Source organism: Leptodactylus fuscus, chromosome 3 (genome assembly GCF_031893055.1).
Source record: "Leptodactylus fuscus isolate aLepFus1 chromosome 3, aLepFus1.hap2, whole genome shotgun sequence".
In the NCBI taxonomy this organism is placed as follows: Eukaryota; Metazoa; Chordata; class Amphibia; order Anura; family Leptodactylidae; genus Leptodactylus; species Leptodactylus fuscus.
Window position 1 is genome coordinate 148,847,779 of NC_134267.1, and position 24,669 is coordinate 148,872,447.

At 41.8% G+C, this 24,669-nt stretch overlaps 1 protein-coding gene across 1 annotated transcript in view; it reads left to right on the forward strand.

Moving 5' to 3' along the window:
* The first annotated feature begins 996 nt into the window (after nt 1-996).
* LPP (LIM domain containing preferred translocation partner in lipoma) overlaps nt 997-24,669 on the forward strand; it is a 213,329-nt gene continuing 189,656 nt past the window's right edge. The window contains exon 1 of the mRNA XM_075268542.1: nt 997-1,224. The gene's annotated coding sequence lies outside the window, so the exon portion shown is untranslated. The remainder of the gene's footprint in view (nt 1,225-24,669) is intronic.

Genomic DNA, 24,669 nt, shown 5'->3' on the forward strand with positions numbered 1-24,669 from the left:
ATCAATATTCATAAATTAATTAATTAAAGGGAATCTACCACTAAACCAACATTTTTCCTATTTACCACGTCGGAATAGCCTTAAGAAAGGCTATTCGTCTCCTACCTTGCTCAGGCGCCTCCGGTCCGCCGTTCCGTAGAAATACCAGTTTTTACCGGTATACAAATGAGTTCTTTCGCAGCAATGGGGGCGGGCCCCAGCTCTCAAACGGCAATGCCAGAGAACTGTCTCCAGCAATACCTCCATCTTCAGCTGCAACCGCCTCTTCTGTCTGGGTCAAACTGCGACACCTGCACAGTCGGCTCTGCCAATGAGACACCAGCAGAGCCAAGTGCGCATGCTGGCCGGCGGCCATTTTTGTTAGGCTGCTCCTGTATTGAACTACAAGAGCGGCCTCCCAAAAATGGCCGGCATGGGCAGTCGTCTCTACTGGTGTTTCACTGGTAGAGCCGACTGCGCAGGCGTCGGAGTTGACGCAGATGGAAGACGACGAGAGAAGGGGAGGATGCAGCTGAAGATGGAGGCGTCACTGGAGAGAGTTCTCTGGCAGCAATGGGGATGCCCACATTGCCGTTTGAGTGCTGAGGCCCGCCCCCATTGCTGTGAGAGAACTCATTTGCATACCGGTAAAAACAGGTTTTTCTATGGAATGGCGGGCCGGAGGTGACTGAACAAGGTAGGAGACGAAAAGCCTTTCTTAAGGCTATTCCGACGTAGTAAATAGAAAAAATGTAGTGGTAGTATCCCTTTAAATAATAAACATTAACATAACCGGATAAACATCTTGAAACTGTCCCCCCAGCATTAGCTGGGGGACAAAAGCCCCTCTAATAAGGCGCCGCGACAGTCCAATGAAATTTAATAAAACTTAGGGCGGGTGGGCGAGTGCTACTGACCCATTCTTCAGGTAAGCTGGTGATGACTGACACTCCAGTACCACTGACACCTCCTTTTATTTAATATTTTTCCCGCCACCAGCACAATTATCCAATCAGCTGATGAGAACAGCTGCTAGGCAGAATAAGAAGAACATCTGGCAACTCCACAAGAACCAATCAGCTTATCCAACCGCTGCTGGACAGAATAACTCAAACACCTGGTAACCTGCTCGCACCATCCACGGACCAATCAGCTGCTGTACTTCCTGCTGCCAGGCAGACTTCAGGAAACTTCTGGACGATCTGGTCCTGTGGCACAGCTGACCCATGATTGACCTCAATTCAAGTAAGAATCGCCTAATAAAATAGATAGGGGAAAGAACTAGACCAGCCATAATAACAACCAATATAAATAAGTGCTGGTCTCAAAATGCCATGGGCCTCCATCTCTAAATGCTCCTGAGGCCTACCAGGAATGTGGTGCAGCGCCTGAAAGACAGGAGCTGATAGGTGGTGACGTTGTCACCCAGGGCAGAGCCGAGTTCAGAGGAAGAATACACAGCCTCGGGCTGCCCATCACTAGAGCTGTTTATGACCGTCATTAGTTGCAGCACTTCTGTGCCAGGATGCAGTGTGCAGGCTTTATGTCACTGCTGCACAGAACAAGGGCAGGGCACAATGTGACTGAAGGAGCCCGAGCACAGTAGCCAATCACATCAGTGCTTACTATGAAAGCTGGAATCTCATTGGTTGTCATGTGTACAAAGTGTATAGTTCTCAAACTGACCTAGAATCAGCTAGTATAACAGAGGTGCTCCACTGCTTTTAGTAAAGGGCCATTGACCGGGGTCTGCCATCAAGATAGGTCCGAGCTGAACATGTGTAGTGGGTACGGGATTTTTCGGATAGAAATATGTGTTCAACTATAAGACGTGAGAAAAATAAAAAATAAAAAAAAATCCTGTTGGGGCATTAGACTGCATGCAGGTGCCGTAAGGGGCATTAGACTGCGCGCGGGGGCCCTAAGGGGCATTAGACTATGCGCGGGGGCCTTAAGGGGCATTAGACTGTGCGTGGGGCCCTAAGGCCCAATGCCAAATTATTGTTCCTCCTTATGATATGCTACTTAGTACCTCACACACACAGACAGTATAATTCCCCATTAGTGTCCATACACATACTTAATATTAACAGCGGTCAGGAGAAATCTTCATCCCACGGTCGCCAAAACCTAATCCCTTACACTAAACGGCAGCAAGCATTGGCAATTCTTGCAAGAGAACTCATATGTGAAGGCAGCCGGTATTATTACTAGTAGAAAAAAATGCAGAAGCAGCACAGCATACAAACCGGGTGCAAAGCCAAACTGGAAGGTGGCTAATCTTCAACTTTATATAGAAAATGGAAAAAATGGCAGCACTCCAATATTTAGAAAAAGTGTGGATTTATTCCAAGCAGCGACGTTTCGGTTCTTATCTGAACCTTTCTCAAGCTTGAGAAAGGTTCAGATAAGAACCGAAACGTCGCTGCTTGGAATAAATCCACACTTTTTCTCAATATTGGAGTGCTGCCATTTTTTCCATTTTCGGTATTATTACTAGAGATGAGCAAATACTGTTCAGATCAGCCGATCCGAACAGCACGCTCGCATAGAAATGAATGGACGTAGCCGGCACGTGGGGGGTTAAGCGGTCAGCCGCCGTCAAAGCGCAAGTACCAGGTGCATCCATTCATTTCTATGGAGCGTGCTGTTCGGATCGGCTGATCCGAACAGTACCCGATCATCTCTAATTATTACCAATTCCTGCTGAGGCTAGTCTATTGGACCTAGAGTTTACTGGAGAACGTATACAGGTAGTAATAACTTTGTAGTATTCATAAGGCGCTGTTCACATCAGTGCTGGTTATTCTGTGCTGTTATAGGTGTATAAAAAGATACAAAGAACCATTGCCAGAATGTAATAGCGTCTGTCATATTTCTATTATGGTGGTCTTCATTTTGCCAGGCAAAATAGTAATTTCATCCATGATTTTTAACAAAATCTGCAACAAAGGCTCAGAGACAGGTGAAGACTTAGGATGTATTCAGACTGGCTGTTTTTTACACTTGATTTGCATCTGTGGGGCACTGTTTTCATAGATTCCTCACAGAGGTATATGAAAATGGCAAAATTAGGACAAGACTTATTTTTTGACTGAATATTTTCATGGAATTTGCGAGAAGCTTGGACTGTGGACATAGGCCATATTCACATAACTTTTTACTTTTATTAAACAACTGTGAAAAAACAGCTGAAACTGGACTGTTGAATCAGCATTTTGCATTTGTGGGGCACCTGTTTTTCACAGATCCCTCATAGGCTGCAGTTTGGGTGATGCATGGCCATAGAATAAGGCTGTTTGAACAAGTGGTCATGCACATATCCAGATTTTGGCTAAAATGGTCCACCTGTGGTCTGTATTACCTGGACTGAAGTTGACCCATGTGCCTTTAAAAAAAAAAAAAAATGAAAGCTGTGCTTTGATTGGTTATTATAGGCAAGAAAGGCAAAGTTTTTGTTTTTGATGCGATAATAAATCTGCTCAATGGGTGTATTGATGCGCCCATCTTCATAATACTGTGCGATCAAAAAAATAGTACATGCCCTATATTCTTCTATTTTTCATTATATGTTTTGATCCTGAATTCTCTCAAGTCTATGAAGGATCCGTGAAAAGGGGTGCAGCAGAAATGCTTCCTTCAGTTATGTCCCCATCTTCTTTCCTTTCTTCTCACAGCCTTTTAGGGTAAACCATTGTATTGTGTAACTTTTATTCATGTTTTAGCCTGAGGCCCCACGTTGCGGAAATGCAGCTTCTTTTGTTGCAGATTTTGCTGCTTTTTTTTTGAGCCAAAGCCAAAAATGGCTACAGAGGGAATCGAGAATATATAGCAAGTTCTTATACTTCTCCCTTCTGCTCAATCCACCCCTGGGTTTGGCTCAAAAAAACCGCAACAAAAGAAGCTACATTTCTGCACCGTGGGACCTCAGCCTTAGGTGGGGATTGGAAAAAACAGGAATTCCAACTTTGCTTTTCCGGCATTCACTGTGTGGTACTATAAATGACATACTAGCTTTCTTCTGTTAATGCATAGATTACAGGGGCAGCACATTTATATAGTTTTTATTGTTAAAAATAAATTTACAAAGCTCCACTTTCTAGTTTCTATAACTTTTTTTTTTTTTTTGTGCAAATCAATGGGGCTGTGCGAGGTCTACCAGGTCACTTGTAGTCTGGCCTAGATTTTTCCTGGAAATACTAATCTGGGCACACCCTAAAGTAAAACTTTGCAATACATTTCCATTTTCTAAAATTATGACATATCTCTAGGAGATTATGTTACTTCATTATTGGTGCGGCTTCTAACCTCAGAAATCCTTATTGACCTAAGCTCCATTCTAAACGGCTACACATGGAGACAGGGTGTGTGCCATAAAGCAGCAGAGAAAAAGAAGTCCTCCATGCAGGACTTTTCTTTCCAGCCTCATTTGGCGGTTTCTGTGGTGGAGTCTGCAATGTAGCACAGATGTGAATTTGGATTAAAAGGGTCTGCAGTGCTAAACCAGTTCATATCCTTGAAGCAATTCTCCCTATTCCTATTCCCTATAGCAGGGGTGCCCAATACGTCGATCACGATCTACCGGTCGATCGCAATGGACGTATGGGTCGATTGCGGGATGCAGCCAGGGATCCCCGGTGTCTGCTTGTTCACAGTGCAGGCAGAGAGTCGACTCTCAGCCTGCGCTGTGAACAAGCACTCCGGACACTTGCAGGCCGCTCTTAGGGATGGAGGGGGCCGGGGTGCTGCTTGTTCACAGCGCAGGCTGAGAGTCATCTACGGACACTTGCAAGCGGGGCTGCCGCAGCCCCAGCCCGCCTTGTCCAGAGATAACTCTCAGGCTGCGCTGTGAACAAGCAGACAGCGGGGATCCCTGGGCGGCCACAGAACGCCGCTGTCTTCTGCTCTTACGCTCCGCCCGGCCCCGCCCACAGGCCCAGGCCGGCCACGCCCCCCCCTCCCGGCCCCACCCACAAGAAGTGGGTAGTAGATCTTTTGACTTGGTCATGTTATAAAGTAGCTCACATGCTGACAAAATGTGAGCACCCCTGCCCTATAGGAAAGTTCTGCTAAATTTCTGTCTAAAGCTCTGTGGGAAGAACTGTGATACATTGCCACCACATTTTTTCCTGCAGCGCTTTTTTGCTGTGGGGCCTTAGGTTAAGGTCCCATGTTGTTAGGTTATTTTTGTTTGTTTTTTTCTTTCAGATTTTGCTGCATTTATTTTAAGCCAAAGCCAATCAAGTCTGCAAAAGGAATGGGAGATATATAGGAAGTTCTTCTACCTCTCCCTTCTGCTCAATCCACTCCTGGTTTTAGCTCCAAAAACCGCAGCAAAATCTGCAACAAAAAAAGCTACAACTCTGCAGCATGTTGCTTCAGCCTTAATGTGAAATCAGAAATTGTGATTAGCTTGGCAAAAAAACCAAACTCTTCATTTCACCACGCCCTAAGTGAAAGACTTAACATTAACATAAAGCCGATTCTGAATCTCCGCTATTCCAGTCCAGTTACCCCAGGGTTTCCTGGTGTGTCCAAACACGCAGGAGAAATGTTCGCTTCAGCCAATCGGAAGCCAGAGTGATGACTTGGCTCAGCCAGTGGTTGACTGAGAGAATTTCCGGTGTGTATCAGACATCAGGAAATGTAGTGCAGCTTCTCAATTGAAGCAGTGGGGGATCCCAGAAAGTTGAGTAACCCTTTGTTATGTTAATTCCTCTATATTTAACCCTATTGAATTATTATGTGCTGAAAAATCCTTCTAATTCTTAATTCAATTACTTTTTTACTTAATAATACTTTTTGTCTCTGGCTGTACGTTGTTTCACGTCGCTATTTAAGTTTATTGTCCAGCAGCTTCCAGTTTCTGCTTGGGACAGATAAAAAGAATTTCCAAATCTGCTGTTGCTGCTGGTTCCCATTAAATGTATTGCAGAAGAGCCTGTGAAGGAGGCTCCTTGTGCATCTGGCAAACGGCTGCCAGTAGGAGAGCCCTGTCTTTTAGGAATGTGCTTGTGTTTTTCTTTATTTGGACCGCAGCATTCCTGCCATTTTTTTTTTTTTTTACACATGAAAGGAGTATTGTGATGTTGCAATACTCTGTATAGCCCCATCCTAAAAATGTCCATGTTCTATAGCACATTCTCTGTACGTTTATCACCAAGTCAGAGAGCATGAAGTACAACATCCTGGAACTGTAAACTTGTCTGCACCAACTTCCTTGTCTTTTGTGTCCTAGTTATCGGTGAATCTTCCTCTTATTTAATTCCTGTCTTGCGCTTTCTCCTATCTCCAAATTATCATTTACCGTAAAGGTAGGCCTTATCTAAATAAGCATGCTTATCCGTTTTTAGACAGGACTGCGAAAACTCGAGTGGAGTAAGGGGAGACTGATAAAACAAGACCCAATGTATCAGAACTATCGCCGCATCTGTCACTACTTGGTCTGGAACATTAGGGCATCTTATTTTGTCTGGATAAATAGGTATAAAATGTAATCTGACAGCTATGTTCTCTGCCGATAGAAAGAGAATCCTGATTCTTTTCTTCCGTAAACCTTTTGTCTGAGCTGTACAGCCATTTGTCAGAAATGAAGCTAATCATTCTCTTTTGTTATATCCTTTCAGCAATGCCGTTATAAAATCATATTGTTCATGGTTATACATGACGGGGTGTATCGCACTCTCTGTAGAAAGAAGCAAGTAAAAATGTTTAAAGATAAATATGTAATTAAAAAATTGACTGTTTAATGTTTGCACTTTGACTATACTTTTTAAGACTTATTTTTATTTATTTTTTTACAATTCATTATATTAAAAAAAGAAAAAAACAAATTCCTGAAACCTGGCAATTTTGTACTTTGGCCACTAAGGTTTTAGACTTGGTTCACATCCGTACACGGGTTTCCGTTCATGGGGAACCCCCTGAACAAAAACCTAATTTGCATAAAAAAGCGGTTACCTTAAGACTATAATGGGGTCAGTGTGGTTTCCACCCGAAAAGGGCGAAAAATGCAGAGAGAAAAGTGCTGCTTGCAGCGCTTTTCTTTCTTTTTTTTTTTTTTTCAATTCAAATTTTTATTGCAGTTTTATAATAATACCACAAGGTCTGAAACAGACCAAAAATATAAAAGATACAAACAAAGCAAAGAGGAGCCCCCCAGACAGATCCAGCCTGCTTGCAGCGCTTTTCTCTCTGCATTTTTCATGCAGAGAGTGGAATAGAATACCTGTATGGGGTGGCAAGCGCAGATGTGAACTGAGCCTCATTCACATGACAATGAGAAACATTTTATAAACCAGAGAGAATGAGTATATTCATAGATCTTTTTTTTTTACGTAGATTGTGAGCCCCACATAGAGCTCACAATGTACATTTTTTTCCCCTATCAGTATGTCTTTTTTTTTGGTATATGGGATGGAAATCCATGCAAACACGGGGAGAACATACAAACTTGCAGATGTTTTTTTGTCTTTGGCGGGATTTGAACACCAGGACCCAGCGCTGTAAGGCTGAAGTGCTAACCACTGAGCCACTGTGTGGCCCCTATATTCATAGATCTGTCAAAGAAAAGGACATAACATGGCTGTCAAAAAAAACCAAAACCTGAAAGTGCTTTAACTTTGTAATTTTTGACACACAAAATTTGCCGTGTGAATTCACCCATAGACTTTCATGTGTTCAAAATACAGCTATCAAGTGTCACATGAATAAGGCCAAAAACTGATTCAGGCCTGTTCACATCTGCATTTGGGGAGTCTGCTTGGAGACCCCCCTGAATGGAATACCCAACGCATTAAAACGCGGTAAGCAATAAAAGCAAATGGACCCCATAGACTATGGGTCGCGGTGTCTGCACAAATCATGCGGAGAGAAAAGTGTGCTTGAAGTACGTTTCTCTCTGCATAGCTGTTGTGGACACCATACAGAAAACACACGGACCCCATTACAGTCTATGGGGTCCGTGTGGCTTCTTTGCTAACCGTTTTTTAATGCGTACAGTGTTCCATTCAGGGGGGTCCCCAAGTGGATTCCCTGAACAGAATACTGAAAGCACATGTGAACCAGGCCTGACAAGTCCATTTTTCTCACACCCAGTGTCTGTGAAAGTTGTGTGCATAATACCCAAGTCTAATAATAATATGAATGCTGAAAAGAGATCTCCAGAAAACAGGAAGTATCAGATTATCATCATCACAATCAGGATTACAGTGAAAGGCTGCAGCTCTGTCCAGTATCCACCATTGATTGTCATAATTCACTCTCCATTCCAGCACAATGGTTCATATTTATTAATCCACTTACACCTTTTTTTGCTGTAAATTGTGCCATTTTGTGGTCTTTCTGCCCTGTGCTTTATTTACAAAGCATTTTTAACTCATACACTACAGTATATGAGCAGCATAAAAAAGCCCATCAGATCTCACTGTATTAAAAAAGCTAACAGAAAAAAAATACACATAGCTTATTAAGGTGCATCTAAACTAACGTGCAGAACATTGAAGAAGGAGGTGTATCTGCATCCTAAATTGACATCATAGTAAAAGTAGTTTAATAAAAGGCCCACCTGTGAAAAAAAAAATAGCCAAAGAAGGGGCAGATGATAAATAACTCCCTATGCATTCTGCTTGGGTCACAGAGTATGCCTAGAGAAGTTCCCCATGGATATTGGTGAATTTCTCCAACCTATTGTTTCCTCTGGTCCATTTAGCTGCTCTAAAGCATGTCTCTAAATGCTATTTAACAGCAGCAAAGACAAGATAGCCGCCCCCATGATTATGTAAAATGTAATAAAAAAAAAAAACTCAGTTCGCTGAGTTCACACAAGCGTTCAGCGTTTTTTTTTTAAACTGGACACAGAGTCCTGCATGTCCGACTTTGTGTCCAGTTAAAAAAAAAAACGGTTTCGACGCGGAGAGCATAAAACGCTTACCGGCGCTCACGGCCAGACACTTTTCAAACCCATTGAAATGAATGGGTTTGAAAAATGGCTGCAGGTTTCCGTCTCCTGTCCAGTTTTGTGCAGAAAATGGAAACCTGTGTAACGGAGACCGGGTGCAGATGTGAACGAGCAATGAGAAATAAAAAGCAGATAAGAAAATGTATTGTATCTATTAACGTAAGGGCTCTTGCACACAGCCATGTTATGGCTCTGTTATTTAGGACACCTTTTCAAGTGAATGAGGTCTACCTCTGAGAAATAGGAACAATTGTGGCTAGCTGCATATACTGAACTATTCCTTAGTAGATTTCACCACCCAGTGGAGCTTGTACAGCAGCAGATCGAGAATGGCATACAGTTGTAGTGCCCACGATTTTACTACTTTCTTGCTGCTAGACAGATTTGTACACAGATTTGATACTGTCAATTTATTTTCTTCTCATTTATCTCTTTTGAGAATGACTATATGATAATACATTTCTGTGCTAGTGACAAGTGGTGGATTGTCAGATTTTCTGGATTATTGTTAATTTAGGGTGCTGAATTTAAGGTATTTCGCAACATTGGGTTGCTATTGTGCTTGGTCCAATTCACCTCCATATTTGTTTCCTTATAGTCTAATTACTTATACTGTTGTATAATTTTTTTTAACTGCGGTGTAAAGAAAGAGAGTTGGGCTATAGTATAAGCATGAGCCTTCAAGGTAGTAGGTGGACAACTTTAGGCCAGGTTCACAGAGTAGGCCGCCTCAGGTCCCGGACCAAAATACAGGTAGTTGCGACTGGTAGGTAGTCGCGCACTCCGCTCCGGATTAGGCCCAAATGAATCGGTCTAGTCGGGACGGAGTGTCTTTAGGCGGATGTTGCGAGCCGAATCGGCCTAAAAGAATGAGCATGTTGCTTCTTTTTTTCTGGGAGCCGGAACAAATGGCTCCTGGAAAAAAGAACTGACCAGCTCCAATTGATTTCAATGGGAGCCGTCTTTTTTGGTCAGGATGTTGATGCGGATACGACCTCAAAATCCTGACCAAAAGGAGTTTTTTGGTCAGGAATTTGGTCAGGAAACTGACTCAAATTCCTCCTCCTAAAATGCCTTTTACCATAGGACTGTATGGTAAGGTGTTTTTTGGAGAAGAAATTTGAGTCAGTTTCCTGACCAAAAAACTCAGTGTGGATGCAGCCTTATTAGACTCCCTGTGAATACTGTTTTTCTAAGGAGCACCCTAAAGGTGTGCATGAGCCTCTCTGCACTTGACTCTATGGGGCAGATTTATTAAGACTGGTGTTTCACAGGTGAAGCTCTGCAGCAGTTAGTAACAGGCATGATATGTCACCCCAGAAAAATGGCATAAATTATAATAAATAGGTTGGGCCGAGGTGTCTCTGGACTGTCCTGCTCTCACCCCCTTGTTCTGCCTACATTCATGGACTATAGTAAACGAGGTGTAGAATGAAGGATGTGGTGCACGTTTGCTGCAAGAAAAGAGCTTTGTGCAAAATATACAAATTCCATCCAGTGTATATGTTTCAGCCATTTGCATGAACCCTTAGGCTGAGGCCAACCGTTATGGAACAGCTGAGTTTTACTGTTTTAGATTTCTGCAGGTTTTTTTTTTTTTTTTGCCAGAACCAGTAGTGGAATTAGCAGAAGGGAGAATTATAAGTGCTTTTTCTTTTTAGATTCCCTTTGAAGGCCTTGGTCTGACGTGGAAAAAAACTGCAGCGTTTTACAGTCACTGCAAAGTGGATGGGCTTCTAGTGAATCTCATCCACACATTGTGAAAAAATACACACAGTGTACACTCCATGGTTTCCAAAACCATTGCAGTTTTGGAGTTTGTAGCATGTTTCTCTATAGGTATAATGGAAACAGAAAACCTGCAGAGGAAAACTCTGCAGACTTTCTGTGAAAAGCGATATGGGGAAAACCGTGATGCACTGCTGTTATGGTTTTTCTCGCATTGCTTTTTTTTCTGTGACTTGCCATGTTGGGCCTTAGCCGAAGTCACTTTTTCTTTAGCTGAAAAGACTGCAACAGATCTCTTATTTTACTGATTTGCAATTTTACATGTTCTTTCTTACACTGAGGCAGGTACAGCCAACAAATGGGTATAAGGATATAAATATTATAAGCTGTCTGAAATATTACTGCTCCGTAATGTAATCTACATGGTTTAGTTGCACCGAGAATGGCTTGAGCTACAACAGGTGAACCAGGCGTGAGGGAATACCTGCTTTGAAAACAGCATGGTCATGGGAGGCCAATTGCTTCCATTGAAATCCCTGGATACTAATGTACTAATAAGCATCTTGAGAAATGTGCCTCAAACACAGGAGTAGAAAACTTTTCCACAGCACCTCATAAATGGACTATAAATAATTCTTCTTGGTTATCCAAAGAGAATTGGGTCTGATGTCTTCACTTTGTAAGGGCATTGTAGTTTATTGACCTTTGTTAAACTTTTTGTTTGTTATTATTCCTTGGTACACTAAGTTTTCAGAATATATAATAATACTATATTCTGTTCTGTGTTTTATTTGTTCATGTGTCTCTTCCTATTACAATATCCTACAGAAATTTAACTTTTAATCTCCCATGCCACCATAGTGCTAATAAAACCCACCTATATTAGAAATGGGGGGGGGGGGGGGTGTGTGAATCTTTTACTTTCCAATGTTTAGCATGTGACTGTGGTTACATACTCAAGTTCAGTGGTTCTGAACCCTGGGGTACTCAAAAAATTTCATAGGAGGTACAGTTTCAAACATAGAAAATATATATTTTATTCGTTGTATATATTAAAATTTAGTTTTATACTTCAGCAGAAAATATTTAAGCGTGAATATGTGAATAGTCTAAACCAATGCTAAGTCATATGTTGAATATATGTAAGCAGATACAGCAGCTACTTAGACTTTACTTAACTACTATCTACAAAATAAAGTTAGTTGTGGGCATGGCCAGCCTGTCTTTATTCCCTGGCCATCACCAACCAATCGTGTGGGCACATCAGAAGATTGGGGAGTCCCAAAGTTGCACTAAAAACTTCAGTCAAAGAAGGTGTGCGGTGGAAACTTCAGTAGACTGAGCCCTTATGGGGCTAATGCAACCCAAACCACCCATCATCCTCAAATACTGAGTTACAAGTGGCTTACAAGCAGAGAAGACGTTGGTTGGGGTTAAGGGGGCTTTTCTTCTCTACAGCAGTTGGCAGTCTGTGCCGAATAGACAAATAACTTATCTATGATCTGATGAGTGAAAAGCTGGTCGGAAGCTAAAAGACCTTCAGAGGATTTGCTTGACATGTGTTTTTTTTGTTTTTTTTCCCCCCACTTGAGACAGTGAGCAGGGTCTGTCACATCACTGACACCACAATATTTGTTGGGGGTAACTTTTTTCACAAGGGCATATTTGGCTTGAAAAGGTTGAGAAACTCTGCTCTAGATGATCGTGACAAAGGCGCAGCTTGTAAACGTGGCCTATATAATGATAGAACGGCCGTGCACATACAGCTCCTCATCCAAGCACATTGAGAAACACGCTCCTTTCTTTTTCTGATGTTTGAAGTATTTTGCTTGACTAATGTAATTTTTTATTTTTTTTTACTTGCAACCCTTTCTTTTCCTCATTTGGTTTTAGGATTGTTACTGTCTTTGCAATTTACTAACCTGACCCTTATGAGCCAATGAACAACTTCCGTTTAACTTCTCCAGTTCTGTGCAGATGGTTAAAAATAAAAGGCGCTTTAGCTGGTGTATCTCTCTGAACATCTGGCTGTATTCTACCCACATGTCTTTCCTTCCCAATATGTTTGACTTTTATATTATTTGTGGTAGTTTTGGACTAATTTTAGTGTTTAGATGCTTCATGAGCATTTTTTTTTTTGCTTTAGCTGATGTTGGACCATGTATTTTTCTTCATGACATGCACAAGTGCCATACTTAATCATGAGGGTGTTTTTTCAGGTGACAGTGACTACATTTGCTCATTAGAGCACAATCTTTTTTTGGGTAAAATTATTTTAAAAGCTGCAGGATCAGCATTTACAGAAGACTGTACTGATAATGCAAGGCTGGCATTATCAGTGTAGGTTCTGCTTTAGGGTCCCTGCTTTGTGCTGAAGTCAACACTGGCATGGACCAGCAAGTAAGCTGCACCTCACAGTAAATGGTGGGTCATACTCAAGAGCCTTAGGGCTAGTTCACACGTGAGTATAAGGGGAGGTTTTTGACAGCGGATTTCGCGTCCAAAACCTCCCCTTATAATGGTGGTCTATGGAGACCGCCGGGCTTCTGTTCTCCGCTAGCGGCGAGCTGCTGCTAGCGGAGAAAAGAAAGGACATGTCCTTTCTTCAGGCGGAAGCCGCGCAGGCTCAGCCGCGCGGCTTCCGCCCCCGGCAGCTCCCTCCTATGTCGGCTCATTCATTTGAGCCGACAGCAGAGGATTAAGCCGCGACAGCGATGGTCGCAGCGGGCGGGTTTTGACAAGAGAGAGACGCGGCTCGCCACGTCTCTCTCTGTGTCAAAACCCGCGCGGGCAGTTCACGTGTGAACTAGCCCTTAGTAAGCATGTGTTTTATACACTCCTACCTTCAGGTATGTTTGACCTGTTACTTATTACTGCCTGTTCAGGGAGGAACAAGCTAAAGATAAGTTGGCCATGGAAATTGCACGCAGATAGTGCTTTATGTACCTGCTATTTCGTGATAAAGAAAATGTAATGTGCAGAATCTTAGTATTGCCTGGCGGTTTCAAGGCTAACACTCAATGAATTCTTGGATTATTGAAGACTCTTGCTTAGTTCTCAGTTGTTTTATCAATGCAGAAAAATGTATCAGTAAAAAAACCCAAAACACCTGCAAATCATATGTATAGCCATCATAGAATCTGTCCACAGGTACCAAAGTATCATTGTGTGTGTACACGTATATGTAATATACATGTTATGATAGATTGGTACAGGTTGGCCGATTAACTGACGAGGGTTTTTTTTTAAAAAAATTAACTGCGAAAAATTGTTTCGTAATTTGCATGGGTAAACCTAGACAGGCCCACGTGTTTCTGAAGAGAAACCTTTCATTATAGGCTACCACCTGCTCTGTCGGTAGCCCCGCCTCCTCCTGCCTCATTTGCATAAGATTTCAAAGTTGGTTTTCTCCAAACCTACAGAAGTATGTTTGAGGAAGATGGTAGATAAAATCTGCAAGTAGCAATCGTGGGTATACTATTAACCCTTTAATTTTGGCCCCAAAACTTTAAAAAATTGACCTACCTCCGATACCCCTGCTTTCTCCTTCCTTTTCTGGTCTGGTACAACTCTTATATGATCTCGAGAGCCATCTGGCTGTCATGACTGACGGCGATCTTAAGAAAGGCTTCTTGGCCTGTCCTAACTACAGTATATGCCTATGACAGGCCTCAAAAGGCATATAGTAATTTGCTTATAGAGTGCAATAAAACAGTGATGGAGACCATGAGATAAGCGATCTGAAGATCGCAGCCTCAGGCACCTTAGGAGGGCTTAAAAATGTGTTTAAAAAAAATACCCTGTGCGTCGACATACAACAAAATATAAAAAACTTATGGCTGTCAAAATATGGCAACCCTGAGGAATTTTTATTTTTTAATGCAAAATTTTGGATTACAGGTTAAAACATATAAAAAAAAAATCTATAAATTTAATATCCCTGGAATTATTTTGACTGCACAGTAAACACCAACTTCCTCTGTGTGAATGTACACTAAGGGTATGTTCACACAGCGGAAAATGGATTCCGTGTGGGAACATACCATACGGGTTAGCTGCAACGGAATGCCGATGCAGTGCACTGGCATCCCGTCGCGGCATTCCGCTCCGGATTAGGCACAAATAAATGGGCCTAATCAAGAGGGAGTCTCACGCCGCGGCTGCGGAATCCATGGGAAAGAGGGGGATGTTGCTTCTTTCTTCCGCATTCTAGCTAGCAGAAAAAAGAAACGAGTGGCTCCCAATGAAGTAAATGGGAGCCATTTTTGGTCAATGGGAGGCATTCCGCGTCAAAATCCGCTGCTAAAAAACTCTGTGTGAGCTAGCCCTAAGGGCTCATTCATCAGGGTACAATAGAAGTGTCCTAGGTGTTGTATTAACAACCTGCACTTGGCCCCATAGACTTTAATGGATTTATTAATTTTATTCTTAATGGCCTGTGTGAACGATCCGTGAAAATATATAACATGCTATTTCATGGTCTGATTTCACGGATCCTTAATACTCATATATATATATAAGGGTGCATTCACACTGAGTAAACGCTAGCTTATTCTGAACGTAAAACACGTTCAGAATAAGCGGCGTCTAAAGCAGCTCCATTCATTTCTATGGGAGCGGGGATACGAGCGCTCCCCATAGAAATGAATGGGCTGCTTCTTTCACTCCGTGCAGTCCCATTGAAGTGAATGGGGAGTGCCGGCGTGTACGCTCCGGCATGAGCAGAGCTTGCCGTATACGCCGGCACTCCCCATTCACTTCAATGGGACTGCACGGAGTGAAAGAAGCAGCCCATTCATTTCTATGGGGAGCGCTCGTATCCCCGCTCCCATAGAAATGAATGGAGCTGCTTTAGACGCCGCTTATTCTGAACGTGTTTTACGTTCAGAATAAGCTAGCGTTTACTCAGTGTGAATGCACCCTAAGGGATCCATAAAACCTGATTACCCTCAGTTGTACTCACAACCAAGTGCATGGCACTGTCATGTGAATGTGTCCTGCGTCTTACGCTAGGTTCACACTAGCGTTCGATCTTCATTCTCAGCTTTCCGTCTTCTGCATGCAGAAGACGAAAAGCTGTCAGACCGGGTCCGGCGGTGAGCGTTTTATGCTCTCCGCCGCAAAACCGTTTTTTTAAAATCAGACACAGAGTACTGTATGTCCGACTCTGTATCCGATTTAAAAAAAAAACTGTTTCGCGGCGGAGAGCATAAAACGCTCACCACCGCTCACGGCCGGACATCTTTCAAACCCATTCAAATGAATGGGTTTGAAAGAGTCCTGCAGGTTTCCATCTCCTGCCTCTGTTTTGTGCAGGAAACGGAAACCTGCAGAACGGAGACTGGGCGCAGATGTGAACGAGCCCTGAGTGCAAATGTAGAATTACCGTATTTTTCGGACTATAAGACGCACTTTTTTTCCCCCAAATTTCGGAGGAAAATGAGGGTGCGTCTTATAGTCTGAATGTGGGTTTGCAGCATGGCCGCGCTACTGCCACCGCTGGTTTTCTTCAGCGGCAGTAGCGCGGCAATCCGCAGGCCTAGGCAGCTAAGACACTCCCCGGCATCTGCTGTAATAGACCGTTTTCTTCAGCGGCAGGAGCGTGACAATACTGCAGGCCCCGGCAGCTAAGACACTCCCCGGCATCCGCCGGTCTATTACAGCAGATGCCGGGGACTGTCTTAGCTGCCGGGGCCTGCGGATTGCCGCGCTACTGCCGCTGAAGAAAACCAGCAGTGGCAGTAGCGCGGCCATGCTGCAAACCCACTCCTCCACTGCAGGTCACCGTAGGTCCCCCCCCCCCGGCCTCATACCTTTAGTGATGCAGGCCGGCTCCTGCACGGCGAGGCCGCAGGAGCCGACCTGTTCCGATGACAGCTGGGAGCCTAATGAAGGCTCCCAGGCCTGTCATAGATATATATTACTATCGCGGCTGGTCTATGACCCTCCGCGATAGTAATGTATAGAATCTCCCATAGACGGCAATACACTTGTATTGCCGTCTATGGGACTTGCAATCAAATGATTGCAGGTTCAAGCCCCCTAGGCGGGGGATATTAAAATAGTAAAAAAAAAAAAAAAAAAACACTTAAAAAAAATATAATAAAAAATAAAATAAATAAAAGTTCACCTCCTTTCCCTAGAATACATATAAAAGTATAACATTACTGTGAAACATATACATTAGGTATCCCTGTGTCTGAAAATGCCCGGTCTACAGCTGGCCCCACAAAAAAAACGCCCTATACATCCCCGTACAGCTGCAGGGTCACCTGTCAATGTGGCCTTGCAGCTGTTCCAAAACTACAACTCCCATATATTAAATATTTTACCATTTTTTGCCTGAAAATTTTTTTCCCCTATTTTTCTCCTCTAAAACCTGGGTGGGTCTTATAGTCCGAAAAATACGGTAACCATCTTAAAATTTCCCAGATTATTATAGTGGCTAATGCGGTATAATACATTTAGTACATGTGTAAACTGTTAAGTTCTAAGTTTATGCCACCTATTAGTTTTTGGCACAATTCTAATTCACTATTGATTTATTTTATTTTAATTCACTATTCCATTATTTTATTTATATAGTGCCATCATTTTTTCAGTGCTTCACAAATGTTGTCAACACTGTCCCATATAGGGCTGTTTTTGGAGTGTGGGAGGAAATCGGAGTACCTGTAGGAAACCCACACAAACATTGGTAAAACCTACAAACTCCAAACATGTATCGTCCTTGGTTGAAAAGCCCAAACCCAGGACTCCAGCATTGCAAAGCATCAGTGCTAACCACTGAGCCACTGTATTGCCCAGCCATGTTTCAGACCGTCTGGTGGAAAAACGTAGGCTCAGAATATGATTAAAACAGAAACAATGTCATAACGGTACAAAAAAAAAATAAAATCAAAAGTGCCAAACTGCAGTTTTTTTTATTATTTTGGATCCTATAAAAAGTGATCAAAGAAACAGACATGGTATATGTAACATGATATGGTATATCTAAAAAGTACATTTGGTCCACGTAAAAAACACACCCTATGCATCCCTGTACATGGAAATATAATTTTTTTTTTCTGAATGTCAGAATATTGGTGAATATTTGATGCACTTAACTCCTTGGTGTTCGGCTGCTTACACGCATTCCTATGGGAGCGAGGTATTTGATCGAATACTATTCGCTCAACACTATTTAATGTTTTTGGGTTTTTTTGCAAAGTTTAGGGTTTTTATTATAAACTATAAAGAAAGTCGGATCCCTGGAATCTTGCTGAAACCTAGAATACAGGTGACATATCATTTTGGCTGCACAAGTGAACGCTGTGAAAATGAAGCCTGTGAGAGAGCGCACAAAAGCACTTTTTCTCCAATTCCACCACATTCTGAGGTTTTTTTTCCCAGCTTCCCAGTACAAATAAATGGTACCGTTTATGAAGAACAGTTTTTCCTGCAAACATTAAAAAGTCCTCATATGGCTCTTTGAACACAAAAATAAAAAAAGTTTGGAAGGTGCGGAGACAAAAAAAAAAAAAAAAAAAAAAAAAAAAAGGCCAGCTACTTGGTAACTTTTTTGGATCTGCCTGCTCCATAGCTTGTATAGTTAGCATAGTTTACTTGGTGTTTCTGTTGTGTGAAATAATGGCTGTAAGGGAAGAGTGAAGCATTCAGAAAATGGCGCAGCATGACAGCGAGAAACAGATTCTTTTCAGTTGCCCTGTGAGTATGCAGCATAGAAGTGCAAGTGGAAAAGGGTATTTGGTAAAGTGACCGGACCAGAGCTATGGGGAATTAATTTCTGCTTATAGCAAGTGTGTTCACACATAAGTATTATTCAGAAGATCTGCTTTTTTTTCTGCGATGCCACAAAACCACTGTGTGAATATACCTTTACTGATTGGTTCTCACTTTTGTGTAAAAGACTATAACTGGCAGTAAAGCTAGAAATTTGTCACTTGGCCACTATTTCCTGTAGTGGTTGAATAGTTGCGAGGAATCACACTTGAAACAATATTAAAGTGTGTCTTTGTGTGCAAAGGGTCAAGATGGATACATATAAGCCATAATGAAGCTCTCCATGAAACGCGCTATCATGTTAGACTAGCCACAATAATGGAGAGCCATTTTCTGTAATAACTTTACATTTCCTTCTCCCTTCTGCTCTCCAGACTGTACAGAATATCAAGCAGGTCATGCAGAAATCACCTTTTCAGTATTTATTAATATGTTTGCTTCTATGGTTTATTAAAACTTGCTAACCAAACCCGCAATTTGCTGACAAAGTTGCACTGTTGTGATCATTACTTTATGGAAATTGGGTTGTAAATTGCTTGTTTGGACAGTGATTGCTGGCTGGTGCGTGGGATTTCTTGTAGTATCCTGCGGAGACTCTGTGCCTTTCTCCTCTCGGGTATAATTTCATGAAACTTACACACTGTTGCTTTCAATTTTGCAGCCATTTCTTTCAGGTTTCCCTACTTGATGCTGCATCTGGTATTTGCATTTTTATAGTTGTAGATTTACTGGGTACTATTTTGCCTCCCAGTTTAACATTGCTGAACTATAAATTCAGTTTTCTGTATTACTTCTACAGTAACATAGATATTGAGATTGTATCACTATGTACAGATAAGTCTCTTTGACAATAATGAAAAAGACTGCTGTTTTGTTTCAAGGGGGTCTGACAGCAGTTTCATTGGCTCCAGCATTGATCTTCCCCAGGAGGTGGCCCCTTCAGGGCCACCAAGCTGTCTGCATTGAGTGACTGTTCTAGAAGTTTACTGGTTGGACATTGGAGATATCATTCAGAGAAGACGAGGGGTGCCGGAAAGTGTTCAGTGCAGAGAGGGAGGGACATTATTCATAGCAAGTGAGCAAAGGGGATACAAGAGCATAAGAAATATTGAAGATCAGTTTGTGAATTTGCTAACTGTGAGAAGGTGACAGGCATGGTGCTGGAATCTCACTATATTTCCCCCAGGTTTTTAACTTATGTGTGGTCCAGTGCGGGTCTTGAGTAGGTCTCAGCTCCAGGTGTGGGTCATAGGCTCATTACTGGGCCAGAAAAAGGCTGCAGATTCTGCACTCCAATGCAGATCCTGAGAGTGAGAGGAGGTGTGTGTCTATGTTTGTCTTGTAACCCTGAGTCCAGCGATACAAAGTTGTGCTTGTTTTGTTCATGTGGATGGTAGTAAGTAATATGTATAGCTAGGTTAACCTTACTGTTTAGTTAGTCGCTCAGATGAGCAGGTATTTATTTTGTTTTTGCCTGAAGTTAAGGTTGTATTTTGTTTTGCTAATTTTGTGCCTGAAGTCAAGATTTATTTATTTTTTTTCTTAATCGGTTTGCTGCATATTTTGTGTCCCTGTCTTGACTGTTTGTATCTGCACCACTGCTTCTACCAAGCTAACTTCCCCACATAACAATGCTATACTGGAGACTGACGTATAGGGTTCTCCCAGCACTGAGGGAAGAGGAGTACTAGATAAAACCTGCAGCTGATACCATTTCTTAGGGTGCATTCACACTGAGTATACGCTGACTGATTCTGAATGTTAAAACACGTGCAGAATCCACGCGTACAAAGAAGATCCTATTCATTTCTATGGGAGCCGGCATACGTGTGCTCCCCATTGAAATGAATGGACTGCTTCCCCACCCTATTGGTGTCAATCTGATACGTGCGTAATACATTGAAACCAATAGGGAAAAAAGCAGCCCATTCATTTCTATGGGGAGCGCATGTATGCCGGCTCCCATAGAAATGAATGGGATCTTCTTTGTGCGTGCGGATTCTGAGTGTATTTTAACATTTAGAATCAGTCAGAGTGAATGCACCCTTAGAGTGTAAACAAGTCTAAACTATGTCCTATTTTTTTAAACTCCTTTTTCTTCTACTGGGGAACTTAGTGTGGACACAGAAAAAAACGCTGTACATAACAGTGTATCTTCTGAATGTAGAAGGGGCCTTACCTAGTTAGTGGTGGCAGTCAGCTTGGGTCACTTGAAAAAGTCCACATCTTTGACCCTTCAATGACTAGTATATACAACACTGTGCCTATATACATCACTTTGGACATGGATTATGAAGATAATAGACTAAGGACAGTTGTAAATAGGGTATAAGGATGGTATTAAAATCATTGTCTCAAATAGTGACTTCCATTCCATATGTGTAACCGAGTCATATGGGTGTTCTAGAGGTAGTTCCCGTGTGCGAGACTCCATCTGTATTAGCTAGGAGCCAATAACAAAATGTGGCTCTGACTGACCCAGCCTGGTCATGTTTTATATGGTTGGCCAACTATTAGAATGACTGTGATGATCCAGTGTGTGGCCTGCTGCAACTTCAGAAGGTGGGCTCATGTGGAATAGGTGACTTCTTGCACTTTGTTTCTTTTTAAAGAGATGGTCTTGAAGAGAGGAGCCATTTGAGTCAGTGACTGATGCTTTCACTTTTGAGATTCTTGAGGTTACTGACCATGTGAGTTAGTTGTGGTTTGTCTTCGATTGTGTCAACATGAATATTTATGTAGGTGTCGCATAGGCTCTCGGCATTACAAATCATCCCACTGTTTCTGATGTCTCATAGACTTCAATGGCACCCCGTGGTTTGGCTCAGCCTTTTATGGCCTATATAGTGGATATGTCCTGAAAGCTTGCTGTGGGAAAAATGTCTCTCTCAGGCATGGGAAAGAATTGTGTTATATTGTATATGGGACAGATCTTGCATTTATTCCTGTTAAGCTTTTTTTTTATATTACATGTTAGACTGCATAGTTCACATTCTTGTCATAGTTCAGATTTGGCTTTCTAGCGCGATTTTAATAATCCCATGACTCTTCTATGAAGAGCTAATCTGGGAGTATCTGAATACAGATAGAAAAGACTAGAGAGAGCTGTAACACAAGTGCATGGCAGAGTAATGTGAAAGGACCTAAACCCAGACGCTGATCACACTTGACAGCTTCTCTTTGACATTTTAATGTGGGTTTTTTTTTTTTTGGTTTTTTTTTTTATTATAAATTTTGTCTTGCGGATTTGGACTTATCAAAAGTAACATTTGTTGACCATGAAACGTAAATGGCGTGCTCTGTGAGATGTGAAAATGAGGTGATGTCCTATGGTATTGGTGGTTCGTCCTACAGTAAAAACTTTTGTTCTGTGTTTTTACATTATGACCAGCATTGCACGCTGGTTAGCCCAATAGAATAGGTCTAATATGTACGTAGCGACACACTAACCAAAGCAATATAGGTTTTGCTGCTCCTTTTTTTTTTTTTCCCCCCCACAACACAAAAATGTGGTTATGGTTACTCTTACGGGACAACCCATATTCTACATTTTCGGATGATGAAGAAAAACACTGCAATCAGCATGAAACAGCCCTGTGTGAACATGCCCATAACTCTCTAGTATAGCGTTAGGCAACGCCTTATTTAAGACTGTGAGGAACAGTAGACACAGACTCATGGCATTCCATTGTATGGTGGTAAGATTACATTACCCTTCTATGTTCAGTTACTTTTAATATAGAATTTTAAATAATTCTTAAGGTGATGAAAGATTTACAAAGTACAAAAAATAGTTTCTAGCATACAGATATCACATACACTGCAGCTATGTTAGAGCCCAGATTACTGTCCAGGCATGTTTGTGTGGTGAGGCATTTCACTTGTTTTTGCTTTCATGTGCCTTCACTCTACTCAGGCCTCTGGCTGTATACTTACAACGCTGTTGCTTACAATAGTGACAAATAAATACATATATACTGCACTGCCATCGAATTAAATGATTGCCCATGTCGAGCTATGTTTGGTAATACCAACTTGGGATACTTCAGCTTTGACAGGACATAGTTTATCAGGCAGTGGGGTTTGTTGGGTATGGCTTGCCATGGACTGGCAAATATTTCCTGTTTATATTATACAATAGCAGGTTGGTGGGACTGAGGCAAGCACTGCAGCATACTAATCTCACGGCACCAGTTGTGTCCACCAGTTGCATTGTTCTTCTGCAGCCTAGTTGCATTAAAGTGAATGGGACTTATCTGCAGTCCCATTCCTTTTATATCTACTTGTGGATTCAGCTGGAAAAAAAAAAATCCAAAAACATAGTTAAATATGCAACAGAAAAGCAGCATTTCCACAATATGGGGCCTGTGTGACCTAAGTTAAGGGGGTGACTTGAAATGTGGGACCCACATTTATCTCAGGAACATGGTCCACTGAGCCCCACTTTGCAGTGATGTAGAATCAAAAGGCAACAGTGCGTGTACGTCTCTCTCTCTCTCTCTCTCTCTCTCTCTCTCTCTCTCTCTCTCTCTCTCAATTCAGGTCTATGGTAGTTCTAAAGATAGCCGAGGATATATGTTGTCCTGTGAATGTGCCATAAACGTGTGAAGTGGGTATACCCCTTTAACCCCTGTATATACATCATGTAAATTGGTCGCCGTACATACACAATTGGCAGTGGTCCTGGAGGATACACATAGTCAGGTTCCTGCTTCAACTTTAACCATTTAGATGCTACGGTCAATGTCAGCTGTAACATCTTGAATATGGGACTCTGAAGTGTACCCCTCCCTCCTTCCTCAGGGAAGGAGCTGTGTGAAGGAGCAGAGCTGCAAACTGTACATAACCTGTTCCAGTTCTGGTAACTTTTATGAAGACATATGCATGCAGGTGTAGGACTTAATGATATGAATAAACTTTTCACATGTTGAACTCTTATTTTTAGGAGGTGCATATAACTTTTTGTTTGTTTTTTAACTTTTAGCAACTAATATAAACTATTAGCTTTTTTTAATGAAACATACTTTAAATCAAAATTGCATGTTCATATACAGTACCAAATGGGAGATATTGGTGCCGAAATTAAGGGCACTGATAGAAAAAAAAAATATATATATCCTTTTTTTTTTTTTTTTTTTTTTTTAAACTTTACACTTGTTCCTATGCAACCTCGTTGTCTACAGCCTAGGGTATGCCACATCTGGTAATCCCAGTTTTCATAGATCTCCTATCATTATATGTACCCCAAAGTACATTCCATCCTGCTAAGAATTGCATGATAAATTTACAAAAAAAAGTTATAGGTCTCCGAAGAAAAACTGCAATATCCTGAGGGTCAAAATTATCCTTGACAGAATCTCACATTGAACAAGTAGTCCAATCTAGCAATATAATGTTATAGAGCAGGGAGGAATGAGTAGATTAAGATGAAACTTTTGTGGAAGAAAAATTCTGTATAACTTGGTGTGGTGTGGTTTTTATTTATATAACTCCTTGGGGTTTCCTATGCTGAGGAGTGCAGTCGGTGGTTTTGCTTAATGATTGACAGCCTTCCCTGTGTGACTCTTGCATACCTATCATTGTGACTGATAAACCTTTCCCTTTTTTACACTGTATAATCTAACTTTGCACCAGAATTATGTCTTGCTGCCACCTCTTTAAGAGGAGATGTCACCAGGTCGATAAGTACGTTCAGCCATTTCAAAGATATTCGGTAAGTCCTTACAGTGTTGATATAAATTATGGTATCCTAGCCAATTGGGTGGTAACACTTCATGACATGCAGCACACAGAGACCCCGCTCCCAGAGAAACCACAGTGTGACTGCTAACTTAGCTATTATGCACTGATTTGCCTCAATACTATAAGGGCTTATATCTTTGAAATGGCTGAAGAGTTGGATAAACAAACAGCTCCTGCTAACGGCATGTATCAGTTAATGGGTGTCACTTGGCTTTTCAGAAATGCTGACACACCTTTAAGCCAGTTCTCTCCAAGGAAACTCATACTATCTGCTAGATTCACTGCTGCCATTGGTCATTAAAAAAAACAAAACGATGAAATCTGCAGCAAAAAATGCAACCTCTGCTACATGTTTCCTAAGGCTGAGGCCCCACATTGTGCAGCATTTTTGGTCGCTGATTTTGCTTTTTTTTTTTTTTTTTTTTCCCACCCAGAGGTAGACTCAAGGAACGTTCCTTGACACACCTCTGATGTAAGTT